The following is a 16,486-nucleotide window of genomic DNA, read 5'->3' on the forward strand; positions in this document are numbered from 1 at the left end:
ATACATATTAGTACGTATATAAATGAGACATATAAACACGCAAACAAGACAAAAGAAGATACATAACGAAATTTATTTCTCAAGTAATATATTTTCACAAATCACCGGCTTCTTAGATTCTCTCGGACTAAAGTAAACGAGGCTAGCCGGCTCTTTCGAATTCTGCTCGTAAGATACGTCGTCAAGTTTAACTGTTTCGTCTGAACGGCGCCGTTTTCGACGTTTAGGCGAAGAGTTCTTGGCGCTACATTGATGCTGCGTCGTCATAATGTATGCGCATCAGCGGTGGCGTGGCGGTTAGTTAAATTTGCCAGACATTAATCATGCACTCGGCTAGAAGGCTGCTTCCTCTTTCACGTGGATACAGTCTCCGTGCTTTCTCTCCCGCGGTTCTCCAAGCTTTCGCTCTCGTCGATCTTGCGCAACGATACGAGCAACGGAGAAAAAGCACTAAAGAAACGACGGAGAAGATGAAACATTACTCTCATTCTACGTTATTTTGTGTCTTGCGACATCTTAACGGCGATCCCTTCTTTAAGCAAGAACTTGGTGGGAATCTACGCGGTAGCGAAGCTTAAATTACACAAACCCGGGCCATATTATAGAAAACAAAGTTTCCCTTTCTGCCTTTCTGGCTGCTTTCGAGTACACACTCACTCCAGGCGTTCGAGCACTTGGTCGAGTACTTGAGTTGAGACTTTAAAGAGCGGATAGTTTAAACTTCGATTACTCCGTGTACAAGTAGTCTCTAGCTACTGTCCGCCTACCATCAAACCGAGTGCATTAAACCCATAGCATTCTGACTATAAGTTGAAAAAGCGACTCGACTTAACGAAAAATATTTTACAGCTGTTCTTACGACGTGTACTAAATCCGCGACGCTGATTCACTCGTGATTAATTCGCGAAAGTCTCCGACTTTTACTCGATGGAGTTTCTGCAAGTACATCTCGTCTCATGAAAAGAAGTGCATCTGTTTTTCGCCCGCGCATTTGTACGGTGTCTTATATCCTTTTTCCTCGGGTCGATAACCGCGCTGGGTGATTTAAATTGAGCCGTCGAACGATCGAGTTAATGGAGAACGGAGATTGGGCCAAAATGGGCATATCGGTACGACGCGGAAGAAGCGTAATTGAACGCGACCAAAGTGGCTTACTTGCAAGGCGATCTATAAATACGGTGCGCGGTCGCTACTCTTTCTCTCTCCTTCTCTTTCTCTCCCTCTCTCTTCCGTGAGCTTTGCTTTATTAATTCAACTTTCCTCGTGCCTTCGCGTTTCGTGCCGCTTCGCCGTGCTTTAACCAGCCGTTACTATTCCAGAGATCCGCAGGCAATTGTAAGTGAACCGTATGTCGACCAGGTCAAATAATTTGACTTAAAGTAAATGGAAATATTAATCTAATCCAGATAGTGGAGATTCAAATCGTCATTTACGCGATAAGATATATTAAACTAACAAGGTTTCGGTATGATATAATACGAGTCTGAAAAATGTAAAGAATATATACTGAAAATTGTTTGTGATATGAATATTGTCTCTTTAAAAATATATTTTATTTTTTGGAAATTGATTGAATTTTCGTTATTTAATTAATTGAAAATAGAATTATCTCTATATTGAAAATTTCGTAATATACGCGAAAATTGCGTAATATACGCTTTAGGCGACAATGTTATCATATATCGAAAATATATAAAAGGCTGCATCTCGATATTGATGATCTTCTATGATATAGATCTTAAATATTTTAACATGTTCTTTCGGTATGTGCACGTCAAGATAAAATATTCGCTCGTCAGAGATATAGCTAGTGCAGAGATACACCGAATTTTCTTGGACATATTCATGCCAGTTAAGTGACAGAAATGAACAGGATTACCTCGTAAGATCATGCAAAGTACGAAAAGCGCACTGTCAACGGTTAATTTAGCAGAAACTGTCTGGAAAACTAAAGAACAAAAAACCTTCTTCATTGAGTAAATCTTTCGTCAGATTTATCTCCATTCCATTCTCACGTGAGAGATTGTTTAAATTTTTCGGTAACTTTTTTTTCATGCGTCATGTGCACTTGTTTAGAAAAACACCCATATCGCTGCAAATATATATTTTTTCCTAATTGTTTGACGTAAAATAAAATTTCTGTTTTACTTGAAGTTAACGAATATAATTCTTCGAGAGTCTTTTGAAATTTTACTAAAAACTATATCACTGTTGGCACTTTGAGACAAGGGTTACGCGTTCTCTCGTGGAGAAAATATGGATGTGCGATAGTAGTCGCCTAAGTGATAACCTAGATTCACCGACACATAAAATAGAATGCGATCGAAAGTTGAAACAGGAGGAGATACACGGGAGAGGATGTGGGAAGGAGAGGTTTCATCTTCCGTGGAATGTATCGACACCTATTACGCGCGCATAGATACTGACGAGATGTCACATTTTGTAGATACAGCATTTTTACGTCAGCTTCTTATCTTCATAACGTAGCAATAGTGCATACATAATTTGTAAATCGTACTGACTCTTACCAAACACTCAATTAAAACAATTTAGAAAACAAAATAAAAACAATTAAACATCGTAGATAAAAGAAATATAATTATCTATTATATGCGTCATCAAGATGAGAATCTCGTCACGGTAACAAGTATCACTTAAAAAGTAAATGCGTGAATCGATGCGCTTCCGAGAAGTCATTGATTCGATTCTGATTAAATATCCCGTCGTCTCGACTACGATAAGCTCGCTGTTGAAACAATTTTAGTCGTAAGGTCGACAGCGGATTAGCGGCTCATCGAGGGCGCAATTACGGAGCGGGTGGTCTCCTTTCTCAGGAGACTCTCGAGTTTGTGGCGCGAGCGAGCGAAATACACGGCAAAATCTTATTACGCCGCTCCGTAACCGGGGCCGGGAGCGTAACCTCGAGGAGAAGACGACCGTAGGAATTGCGCTGCCGGCGCCGACGATGCGCGGTATGATTCATCCGACTTTCATGAGAAAATGCAATTTTTACCTACGGCGGTCGGTCGCCGCTCTTATGACACGCGCTAACGGTCGCTATTACGGACTCGCCTTTGTCAGACGTCGTTGAGACAAAGACAACCGGTTGCTCTCGAATGCATCAGTGCATGGGCCAAAATACACCGTCATAAAATCATATGCATTAAAAGCACTTTTTTCAATACTTTTTTGAAGTATGTAACAAGATTTCTCAGTCGCGGGGAACTACAAACGATCGAGGCTCGAAAATACATACGATGCCAATATAGCTTGACAGCATAAATACATAATAGCGTTCTTTAATTGACGTTACGCAGATCAAGAGAGTCTTAATTTATTTCTTGCTGACAGATAAAAAGCTTTTATTCGTTGTGCAAGGATATTCAAGGCTGTCGTAGCGGATAAAAAACGTGGATATATGTACGAGCGTAAATTCTACGATTAACAAGGCGATGTAATCTCGATATTAACGCACCGCTATAAATTTAATAACGCGGAACGCATTTTGAGATATTACTCGCGGGATTTTTTGCTCGAAATAATGATATAGCCAGGGCGTTTATAACTTTGACGAGATACTGTAATATATAAGTCGTATTATAACATAATGTTCTTCTTATATCGCGGAACAAGCCATGCTGGAAAATTTCCTCTTTACGGCCTTCCGTTTCTTCTTTTGCGCCGTAGTATAACGAGCTATCCAGCTTGGGCTAAAGACTTCTTTGCGAGGGGAATCGTTATGGCAAGAATATCTGACAGTAAAAAGGTACGCCTTGCGGTGTACTTTCGTGGGAAAAGCGCAGTCTCCTTGCAACCGTCATCCATATCGGGATTCGTGTAGTGATTACGCGAAGACAAAGCCAGCTTTGAATCAAAAGCGCCTGTCGACGAGCTCGTTTTAACAAATAAGCGTGTTCTTCCTTTCCATTAACATTTCCTCGGAAACGCCCGTCAATAAGTGCTCCATTTCGAGAAAGTTTTGATTAATCGCTGCAGTGCTCATAGGCATCTTGAATAATCAGCATTATTGCATCGTGAATTATTGTATGTGCTTCAATATTGGATTACATAGTACTAATATCAATCTCTTGTATTCAAGGGACATTATTTGATTTTATCTAATTTTACCATATTATGAATATATTGATTGCGCATTGCATCGCATTTAAATTTGATTCTTCTTAATTCGATCATATATAAAAGTATAAAATCTGTAATGAGGTTTAAAAAAATGTTCTAAAATAGCATTACATATGATTTGCCTTAGCTAACTGATATTAACTTGCGCGAAATATTTGGTACCGATGTAGACATAATTTTTTTACATAACTTGAGCAAAATATCTATTCGGGAACGCAAATACGAAACTGAATTTGATACTTTAATCATCGAAATATCCAGTTCAGGAGTCTCCCGTTTCACGAGGAGGATCAAAGTGTTCGTCAAAGCGCGGATTCCCAGAGCACTCGACAGTGGAGATACGCGGGCGAGATAATGCGGTCGGAGCGAGTGTTTTATCCGTCGAAAGTGCGATAGAAATCTGTGCTTTGTGTAACGCCGGGTAATCGCGGTTACAGAACAGACGTGTCTGCGCGCTCCACGTGCGCTCGCACGAACAGAACTCCGCAGTCTTCCTTCGTAAGGCCGACTTTCTCCTCCGTTGAACATTACGCAACAACGTATTCGGTATCTTTCGGTCGCGAATGTGGAGAGAACAGGAAGGAAAGGACCATTAAGAGATGGCCAGTCTCCGCGTCGAACAACACGAGACGATTTCGCTTTACATCCGTTCATCGTATAGTAATTATTCCAATTTCATCACCGCCATAGAGGCGCTCCGAGGTTTTATCTCGTTATTATACCAGAATAGTCCGACATGTTCTCCCATTAATAATATTATGGTTTCTCTTACATATTAAAACGTATTATTGATAATGGAACGAAGTGTCATGTACGACGTTTATGTATCATTGAGTTTACTTTCGACTCTTTAAACTTCAAGTTCGAATCGTTATGAAAATTTTGCAAACCTGCAATTATGGTTTTATGTTTTCGAAAGCCCATAAATGATGCGATATGATATTGAAGCCTCAATTGCAGCTTTGAAAGCTTACGCTTTGCATAATGGATTTGAATTTGATATATATGTAAATTTTCTCTTGTATCTTTATGCGTTCATATTTTATCAAAAAAGTAATTGATGTCAACTTTGTAAACATCCATTAGCACGCAGTTACTCGTTTTATCATTAATCGTAGCGAGGTTCTGCACCCGCAGAGAAAGAACGGTAATGGAATCATTATCTAAATCAGGAAGCGACCTTAATTATGGTGATGCACTATGTTTTCTTAATGCACCGTTTTTTCCGCGTTTTTCTTGGCGTTTCTGTGAGCGATCTGCTGATTGACGCATGCTCTACGCAACTTCGCTCGCTGACAATGAACGCGAGCTAATTAATTCAGAGAAATTGCGACGTGCAGTCGTTCACCTGGTTAAACGCGACTTTCCACACAACGCGCCGTATGCAAAAGTAAATCCGCCGTACTTCCGTTTCATGCACGGGGCAAGCGCGGGCTTGTAAACACACTAACAGCCCGAAATAGGGTTCTCATATTAATAGCTCATACGAAGTGCATCTGGTTAGACGACGCCGAGATACTCGCAAGAATGAGAGGTCACGCCGAGATGCATCAAAGATAAATTCACAAAATGTGAGTAAAGTGCGAACGAAAATTATCGTTATTTTCCGCTGAAAAATCGAGTTTATGTTTCTCGAGGAAAAAATAAAAAATCTTTTCTCACATATTTAGAGAAATCCTAATATATTAGTCATTGTGTACACGTGAAAAAATCAATTTCAACCCTACAGGATGAGAATTTTAAATTTAATTTTCCAAACATGCCGTTACCTTGGGTCAGCCATGCGACGCGTTTTCATCACACATTTGCCACGTGACAAGGATGTAAACCACCACCGAGATCGAGAATCACAGCTTTTGAAATCAGTTCGCTCGTTTAGGACCGTTTTAAATTTTTGGTAACGCTTATTTTTTTTTATTTTGAAAAAACACTCATTAACAGCAATAGAACAAGTAACACTAAATCGCTCGAGCGTACCGAGTCTCCCCGCACTTCCGGTATTTTTCCGAGCGCAGCGCGAGTGCGCGAGGGTGCTTGCGATATGCGCGGGAGAGGACGCGATTTCGCCGTGTGCGTGTGCGATTTCGCTTCCGTCTGATCTATCGTCGCCGGAACTTATGTCGACAAGGATCAGACGACGACGCCGACGACGACGTTGACGGCGCTGACGCCAGTCGACGAAGCAGTCGACGAGGCGACAGACGCGAGGCGGGGATGCGAAACCTACCCCGTAGGAGGGGTTAGCAATGGCGGGTGCGAAAGCAGGGTGCGGAGGTGAAGAGAGGCGAACCTGAGCGCAGGTTCGTACGCCCCCGCGATATTTACCGCTCGTGCGAACCTTCGAGGATTTCTTCGGCCTGTTCTGCATGAAATCGCCATTAAACCAGCGCAGCCAGCCGAATCTGTGCTTGATATCTCGCAGTATCTCGCAGCCTCCTTGTCTGCTATTTTCTGGACCATTTTCCATCACGATAGTTAGAATAATGTTTGAAATCTCTTTTCTATTGGATACTCAAATGCAATCGGTATTGCAAGAATAATTTAACCCTTATCACTTCAACTGTTTAGCGCGACTATCGACTAGCAACTCCAACTTATTCTCGGCATATACGAGTTTTTAAGTATCATACTTTAATTGCGACATTGACGGAATGCGTAACAAGCACACTTGGAGTGATAAGGGTAAAGTTATTATTTATTAAGACAAGCGCCCGACTAATTACATTAAAATAATAATCTTGAAGAGCGAATTATATATTTGTCATCAGCCTACGCGCAGGTTGATATTCTTGAATCATATAGACATTTTGATTCTCTCGAGAGATATCGCATTCGAGCGAGCTAAGTTTAACGTTTCGGGAAACTCGTATCAAGTAACTAATTTGTCGAGGTTATTCTCGATTTCTAGTCGTTTCGGAGTTTTCCCGAGACAATTCCACCTCCTATGAAAAACGAGCCACCTCTTCGACTGCGCATAAATAGCAAGCTGTTTTAGCATTAGGAAAGTTCACGTTTCACCATTTATTTTGATCGCTTTTGTTTTCGAGGCACCAGGGCGCAGCGGCCGGTCGGTCAGCTGGTCACTCCTGGGAAAGAATTTCCGTCGACGCAAGTCGTGGTAACCGATTTACCTCGGCACTAATTTCGCTTCAACATAAAGGATTGTTCGACCTGGGGGTGTAACTGTGGCGCATGGTGTTCCAGCGACTTCCTTAATTTATTTTTCATGGTATGCAGTATTTATATCGCTCGTGCCGCACACGGATGCTTTTAACTAATAACTCGCTCGCGCGATAGCACTTTGTTGAAAAAATTACGGAATTTCGTTGTACATTATGATGAAGCAAACAGACGCTTAGTAAATGACAAAATGCGACCATTTTTTTGTAAAATGAGGATTTCTGTTTCGCTGCAGCAGAGCTGTAATTTTCATTCATTTCATGGCATAATTTGATTTATAAATCTGATTAATCACATTTTCTTGATATATAAGCTTGTAAAAATAGTATGTCATATTGCGCGACTTTATAACAAGAAAAGCTTCATTGAAATGTTTTTGAGATTTTTATGAGTTCTAAATAGTATGTACTGTTTGCTATGTTAAAAATATCGTATTACCGTGACGATATCGTAACGTTTAATTTTTCGCGAGAAAGTGCAGTATCGTGTGCTGCAATAATTCATTAATTCGTTGTATACGATGTATAATACGTGTCAGACATGTGTTGCGAGATGTTGACAAGATGAGTTGGGAGAAGAGCAAGGACAATGTTGGCAAGTTTTCTTAATAGGCTATTATCTTTTTACGATAGCTTAACCGAAAGCATCAATACTTTATTAGCGTTTCTGAAAATTGTTTTTTTCTGATTTTATAAGTTGTCATCTGAAGAGCACGAATTTATTTAAAATGATTAGAAAAATTATAAAAGATTATATAAATGACGCTGCTATAGAAACGTACTTTCACTTTTAAAATAATTTTTCGTTTGACATCAATCTTGCTGTAGATTATCGGCGTTACAATGGCATCATGCACTGTTGCTATTTCACATTTATTATAATGTTTATTTAAAGCGCGTGTGGCGTACCCTTAAGTTCCAGCCATCTTGTGAATTATAAACCGAGCTTTAATCGAACTCGCAGTCTCAACGGCGAAACTCACCAAAGTTCGATACTAATGCATACAAATGCTGCATTTGGTCTTGTAATTTGATTACGAAGAGCGCCTCCTCGGATTCGATTATATACTCCGCTTATTGACTTTTGTACTATGGCGCCTGACACGTCAACGCGTTTGTATCAGATTTACTAATATGCGTTTCTATTATTGAATCTAAAATTTAAATCTCTTTTATGTTCGAGGTATATAAAAATAATAGGAATTATAGAAAATAATTTTACATTCGAGCTTCGCTGAATTTTGTCAGTTTGCGAATTTAAACAAACGACTGTCAGTCTCCCGTATTTCATCAATATCAATTTTGCATTCGTTTTGCGTAAATTGAACTGTTCTGTATCTGCATACATATCGCGTTGTAATCGTAGTCATGAAATTGGGATACAATTGCGTTTACATTTCGAAATTTACATTTCGTAGCTTAGTTGCAAATAATAGCTTCTAAACGCATTTATCGTTTGCAATGCGCGGCTTTACGAATGTATAGCGTTTATATGAGGTGCTACGAGCATATCCGATCGCTTTGTTCTTCAGTACCAACGTCGTTTTAGCTCCGTCGTGCAGTCTAGTCTATCTAGAGCGCCTGCGCCCCTCTAGCCTCTGGGATGGCGGTAGTAGGGGTGGAGGTTTTCGGAGGGTGGATAGCGAATATTGACGTGTCGCAGGCGAGCCAGGGGTTAGCAGGTGGCAGGAACCGAGGCCAAGGGCTCCTGGGGGCAAACGAGGGGTAGAAACAAACTCGAGAGAATGCGACGTTTACTGCATGTAAGGGTGGACTCCTCTTTTGCGAGACGCTAGTCATAAAGTCGCCGAGAAACATTTTCGATCAACTTTATCCTGCATATAAATTTTCAGTTCGGGGGGCAGAGAGCTTAGCAAAACGAGATTTGTATAAACGATTTTTCAATCAGAAATTTATAAACCAATTTTCTATTGCTCAGCTTTCTTTTTATTACATTAAGTGCATTTTAGATTATTTGAAATGAAAGATTCCAAAAGGTTTGTTTAAAAAGCTACTATTTGGAAAAATTTTAATAATGCTGATTTCGCACGACATAATAAATTTTCACACGATAAATTGAAGTTTGAAATGTTTTATAATCGGAAACGCTATCTCGTAATTTTTATCTTCAGGAAAAAGGAAGAAAACATTTACTCAACAAACACGGTTGCGTGACGAGTATCTATTTTTATTTGTATGCATTGGTTTATCGTTTACACACAATAATCATGGTTTGCTCACGAAAATCCGCTCTGCATGCGATGGATCCGCCAGAAACTGCTGAACAGAAGAGACAAAGCGATAATAGATTATTAAGGATCTGAAAACTCATTATGCTTGAAGAAGAAGAAGAAGAAGAAGTAATATTGCTTTAAAGCAAATCATCAGACTTCCAGACGCTCATAATTAAATGAGGACAACTTTGATTTTCTATTTCGTTTCTAACGAAGCTATATTCCGACGTGAAATATCAAATCATTGGTAGCGTAAGAGTTATTTAAAAACACCTCGTTTGCAATCGGCACATTCATATTGAATTTCCAATTACGAAATAGACGGTCTGTTTCGCCTGCATAGTGCGCATTTGTCTATATCACAGCACTTAATCACGTTGTTATTTTTGTCGCTTATTCTAAGGATTCATTACCGTACGACACAATCGTAATCGCGATACATGAGTAGTTAGCGTTATGTACTATATAATACTATTGAAATAACATAGTTATATTATTTTTTTAATTATGTAAATACGTAAGAATGCGTTTTTGATAAAACTTCTGTACTATTGTATTTTATAAAAAAGACATTTTCGTTCCGGATGCCGGAAATTCGAAACTCTAAGGTTTTGCGTGAACAGCTTCTTCAAGAACGATGTCCATGTGCACCCATTGTAGCCCATTCATACGTGTTATGTTTTTACAACTTTTTTGAGAATACCTCCTGGGTCGCCTGTAAACATTTCGTGCGACGCAGGTTCCTTTTCTCGGTGAGAGGAATGCTTCTGCAGCAAGGGAACGTGTTTTCTTAGGACTGACCGACGATCACGACGAACCTAGACCCATGTGTGAAAGCGATCTTTTAACAGCAAAAGCGAGCCGAGAGCTCATGTTTCCCTGAAAATTCTGTAACGAGCTGCCATTTGCAGGCCCGTGGTTTACTGTAGAGGAAACATGCAACACGCGCACAATTCCGGAGCCATACAGCCGTGACAAATACAACGAGCACTCTCCTCCACTCGAATCCTTGAAACCCTAATCGTTCTTGCTTTTGTAGACGAACGTTTCCAAGATTGTCACATTTCCGCTTTGCATCGATCAACTCTCGTTAATTAATTGTCGTGTCACAACGTGTTGCAGAAAGTTTGGTACATTCTAATACACAAAATTCGAAAAAATTGCAGAAAAATGATTCTGTTTTGTTTCTTGATCTATTAATCACGACCGACATCGTTAAAACGCTGAGTTCCTTGGTAATCTTGCGACGCGTGTTGTACCACTAAAATACGTTGCTCTCGTTCGCCTCCCCGACCTACGACACACTCCGATCCCTTGTGCTACGACTTGTAATTAGCGCCGATCTTATGGGAACAATTTGACTTGTCATTCGCTTGTACGAGAAATTAATTGAGGGGACAAAATAATAAGATTTTTGTCTTTATATGATATTAAAAATGACACAGCATGCGGTGGCGAGAAATATTAGAAAATTTAATATTATAGATTTATATATTTAATCTTATAACAGGAGAGGTACATATGTAATATTTTTTAAGAATTATTATTCTGTATTAATAAATTAAGTCAGCTAGGATGTATCAATAATGAAACAATTAGTCGACGATTACTGGCAATTTATTTAAAAGTGTCAAACGACGTTTCGACCTCAAATCGGGTCCTTATCATCTTATCTGGACACGACTGTTATGCGTAACGATGGAGAGTTGATTACCAATTGGTACCAGAAACCAACGTCTTCTGGTCGCTATATCAATTTTATGGGGGGTAATCCTGTGATGCATAAGGCTAGTGTTGTTAATAGCCTTGTTGACAGAGCAGTGCTACTGTCGGACGGTAGATTCCATGAGGAGAATATCAATAAAGTTAGAACAATCCTGGCCAACAATTGTTATCCTCAGGATTTTATCAGTAGACGCATTACTAGAAGATTACAAGATATTAAGTATAGAAATACGGTGAACAATGGAAGCGCTAACTCTGATGTTAGACGGAATAGCTGTTTCATTACTGTTCCTTACGTACGAGGGATCGGTGAAACATTGACGAGAATTTTGAATAGCTGCGGAATTTCGGTTGCGTACACGGTTCCTAATAAATTGGATTGTTTCATCAAACGTGGGAAGGATTGTATTGCGAATAGTAAGAAAATGGGAGTAGTGTATAGAATTAACTGCTCAGATTGTAATGTATGTTACATCGGTCAGACGAAGAGACACTTGGAAGAACGTATTAAAGAACATAGATCCGATATAAAGAAGGACCCGGATTGTTGGTCGGTTGTCAGTCAACATAGTGCGTCGAATGGCCATTGTTTTGATTGGCAAAATATTAATATCTTACATCAGGAGACGCATCTGCGGAAACGTTTGTTAGCGGAGATGATATTCATTAAAAGACACGAACATACTATTAATCTACAGAAGGATACTGAGAGTCTACCCGGTACATACGACTCTATTTTGAATAACATCTTGTTTACGTCTTGACTCCACTTTCTTGTTGGCTGCCACCGACTATAGATGTGTATTGTGGAACCTTTGTTACCCCGTGAATGTTTTTAAGTCTTTCTCTGCTAGTAAGTCCACGTCAATATTGTTATTTTAATTTTGTATTTTTTAAACTTAGTGATGTTATTAATTTTAGGGATCGACTTTGTATACTTGATAAGGACCCGATTTGAGGTCGAAACGTCGTTTGACACTTTTAAATAAATTGCCAGTAATCGTCGACTAATTGTTCCATTATTATTATTCTGTGTTTCTCTGACGTCTACTTTCGAACAAATATGTAATTATTTGATGTTATCGTAGTGTCACTTTGGAGAATAAAGAATTAAATATGATATTAATATTAATAATATTAATATTAATAAATATCTTCTTTTTCTAGTTTTCCTAAGGATTATAAAAATTTATACGCTCCATATAATCCTTAAATGCTTGTATATTCTTTTAAGCTTTATTTTAACATAATTTTACAGCACCTGCTTAATTCTCTAATTTCTCTTCTCTTCACTGTAATTGTACGGTCCCGCACACATTATTCTTTCAAATTAATTCTTATATTGTTGATATAACGATAATAATAATAGTAATGAATGTCCCTTACTTAATTCACGTCAGATAAAAATTCCGAGAAAGCACTGGGCGATTTTCGATACTTTAATTTGCCAGGTTCTTTTTATCCCGTTACCTGCGCCGTAAATCTTGCTTCGCCGAGAGATGAATTACGTCTCGTCTTTCCCTTCGTTCTAGCATCGGCTTTTCCACCGTTGCATCGTGTCGCACCCCGTACACCCATATCTGATCTATCTCGCGGAAAAAGAGAAGACGAATGTCTAATGGATTTAGCTACCCACGGAGATCGACTATGCCGGTTTTGAAAGGAAGGAAGGTTCTCTTCAGCGTTCGCATCTCTCATGTTCGGCTGAGGTTCGGCGTGCGAAAAGGAAGTAAGTAAAATCGTGGTAGATGCCTTGCGTCTGGAAGCCATTCGCTCGATACGATGATGGAACGTTTCGAAGATTTGGTCAGAGCTATTCCATGCGACTTGTTGCTCGCATATGTAGCTGAAATTTGGAATCATGTTCTGATATTCTGTAACATACAAATTAGAACATATGAATATATATATGTATCAGGAAGAATATTTTCTTATAAACTAGAAAAAATAACATTACAATCGTCTAAAATATATTAGTTTTCAGAGATATTTGATTGCCTGCAAAGCCTACCACGGTAGAGTTCATTAAATTTGGTACGACCCTCGAGAATTCACCCAGCTTAAATTCCCTTTGATGTATTTATACCATCATGTACTTTTACGACTCACTCCAATATTCACTCGCATACTTACACAGAGGTTTTAGTGAATATGATGCTTCGAAAATGTAAGATAGCTTGAGTTAGAGCGTTTTCGATATTGTGAAAGTAAATTGCTATGCACACGTACACTGTTTCTGTATACATATGGCATATACATGTTAATTATGTACTAAAAGCTCAAAGAAGTCACTTTGATATATCTAATCACTAATATTATTTAAATGTCTATTTTGAAATATACGCGAGATCGTTCAATACAATTTTACATTTTACATATTAAAATTGTACATATTTCCAAATATTCTACTGATTAAAATCGGGTTAAGTGCGTCAGACGATAAATAAACGATTTTCTTCAAGATTTACAAAATAAAATCTCATTTCAGAATGAGCAGCTTTCAGAGCATTTGCTCCGAATAAAACAACGTTAAACGAAAAACGGCTGTTTGAAAGAATCTTATAATTCGGGCGTAATAAGAATGACGTCGGAACTGGCGAGAGTGAAACATCGAATTCTCCATTTCTTCTTGACTCGCGCGAAAACGGCAGCGTGCCTCGACAATTTATCACAGACAGAAATGCAATTTTCCGCAATAAGTCCACCGCGGTTAAGTGACCCCGAGCTGTCGAGAACTAGCTGTGTCGTACGGTTTGTGGCAGTAATGAGATCCTTTAATTCTTCATTACGAATTATGTGCGCGCGTTTTTCTTCCACATATATGTATGCGCCAGCTGTCTTCCATATATTTCAACGCGCGAAGTATATGCGGAAAACTCATCTCACGTTGTAAAATTTTGATGCATCGAAAACGTTGCTTCGCTAAAGTATTATTTTGGAGAATCAGCAAAATATAGAGAGACCTGGTATAAACCATATAAACTGGTATATAAACTGGTTAAAATTACGTGATTATGAACAATGATATATGTAGAATGAGAAATTATAAATATTTTCTATGATCGAAGATATTTAAGTAAGATATCAGCAAATTAGGCAAGACACAAAAATGTTAAAGAAAATTCCTCTTTCCTATTTGAATACATATCATGACACATTCATCAAAATTTACAATTAAATTTGAGTTTATTATTTGTAACATATCATGGCATAAAAAATCTCAGTAATATTCTATTTCGAGAAAACTAAAAGAGGCGATAATGCGAATGATTTTACAAAAGAAATCGTACACAATTTATTACACAAAATCACGCAATAGATGAGAGGATAAATTCATATTTAAGACTCGTTAGCGATTGAAATGCCACGGAAGTATCAACTTAAAGTGTTAAGTTACTCGTGAAGAATGTTAGCCGTGGTGCTCCCCTGAATCGTTCTAACCCCCGGGGCTAACCGGAGCAGCTCGGCCGCAGCTCGAAATAGCAGCGGTTACGAGCGTAGTGCCGTTTGCGCCGAACGTACTGCAGTAATTGTATGTGCACGCCGTAATTGCACGTTATTGTGTCGCAAAACCGAGGAGGCTCGAGGGGAAGAGAGGAAAAAGGACGGAAAATGCGAGACTGAGAGAAAAAGGGAGAAAGGAAGAGAAGGGAGGCCTGCACGGGAGAAATTACAAGTTTCGCTCTTCCGGTGATGGAAACGAATCCTGCTGGACGTTCCGTATACCTCGACGCAGTGTCGGCCGTGTTTCCCGCGCGGAATAAAATCGAATTATGCCGCAGCAGAGCCGAATCGGGGACACCGAAGATTTGCAATTATCCGACGAAATTTCATTTCGTTCTCATCGGCCCCCGCAAAAATGCTCTGCGAGGCGCGCGACGTCGTTACTTCTTATTTGCGACGACCAGGTTTGGCGTGTCAACGACAATGAACGGGAATGATAGAATAAAGCGCGCCTCGTTGGAGACGATAGTCACAGCACGGGAGCGAATAATCACAGATTTGCGCAGAGACGCGTTTTTGCTTGCAAATGAGCCGAGCTTGAAAGTTAAAAGAATGAGATTTGTATATCTTTTATATTTTAGTGCAATATTTGACTATATTTGGATTCACATGTTCTTTTTTTCTACAGTTTATTTTTTGGCAAGTTGCAATTTGAACAGTTTTTATGGCTTTGGATTCTGTTTATTAATGAGACTCGACGCTAAATGGGAAACAGTCTATTTTCGATTCTTCAAAAAAGGAGCTAATTTAATTAAATATTAGGTATAATATTTTAACATTAATTAACTTTATTTCACTGAACTCAGTTTCATTCAGGAACAGTCCTATGGTAATAGAATACGAAGAGAGACGATCATTTATTCTCTTAATGTTTGAAAAACATCGTACGCGGCGCTTAAACGAGGGAACACGGAATTTCGAATTAGTGTGGAAACGACGGAAGGGAGGAAACAATGTGGAACGAAGGGAAAATAAGCGGCGTCAGAGGCGGTCCAAGTCGAGAAATAATTACGTAAAATACCGCTCTAGTTTTGTGCCAGGTCGCGTACTTGCAGCGTGAAAACACGTCAGTTTTAAAGTTGAATTAGCTGCTCAAAATAAACTGTTTTTCAAGAAATTATTAAATACTAATCAATTTTACTTGCAATCTTGTATGCATATTTTCTACAGTTAATCTATTTACTGTAATATTTTCTATTAATTGAAATATCAAGAAGATATTTTATTTGTACATAATTTTATATAACTTTGTAATAGTTTAGTGGTCACGTAATATGAGACCGTTTAAATACTGTTGCGTAATCGCGTTTTAATGACTTTATTTTATTTTGGGAAAATATTTTTTGATATCGCATTTATCTCATGATCATTCCGGGTAACCCTAACGTATTCATTTTAGCGCCTTTTGGGCTACCTCAGCTCGACCCGAGGAACCGACGTAGAATTTATCGACGACGGAAATACGATCTTTTTCCCTTCCTCCGTTCCCGCACGGTTCGCTATTTTCGCTCAAACTCGTCAAATATTTCGCGAGGGTGTCTTTTCATCCGCCGCGAGAAATTCTCGCCCCTGCCGCTATAAGCTATTCGATTCAATTTGGTTCGAGTCGAGTCGAGTCGATTCGAAGGGTAGCCTGATTAAATTCCTTCCGGGATAAGAGCGCGGCAAAAGGACGAGGGAGAGAGATGAGCGACAAGCCCTCCA

The 16,486-nt window shown here is 39.1% G+C and overlaps 1 protein-coding gene across 3 annotated transcripts in view; it reads right to left on the minus strand.

The window, feature by feature from the left end:
• Positions 1-6,764, minus strand: part of LOC105277165 (brain tumor protein) — a 95,352-nt gene extending 88,588 nt beyond the window's left edge. For 2 of the 3 annotated variants that reach the window (XM_011335347.3, XM_011335346.3), the window contains exon 1: positions 5,910-6,739. The gene's annotated coding sequence lies outside the window, so the exon portion shown is untranslated. Of the gene's footprint in view, positions 1-5,909 lie in introns of all 3 variants that reach the window. The other variant, XR_002193116.2, reaches the window with a different exon arrangement.
• Positions 6,765-16,486: the final 9,722 nt, after the last annotated feature.

This window comes from Ooceraea biroi, chromosome 3, assembly GCF_003672135.1.
Source record: "Ooceraea biroi isolate clonal line C1 chromosome 3, Obir_v5.4, whole genome shotgun sequence".
Classification (NCBI taxonomy): domain Eukaryota; kingdom Metazoa; phylum Arthropoda; class Insecta; order Hymenoptera; family Formicidae; genus Ooceraea; species Ooceraea biroi.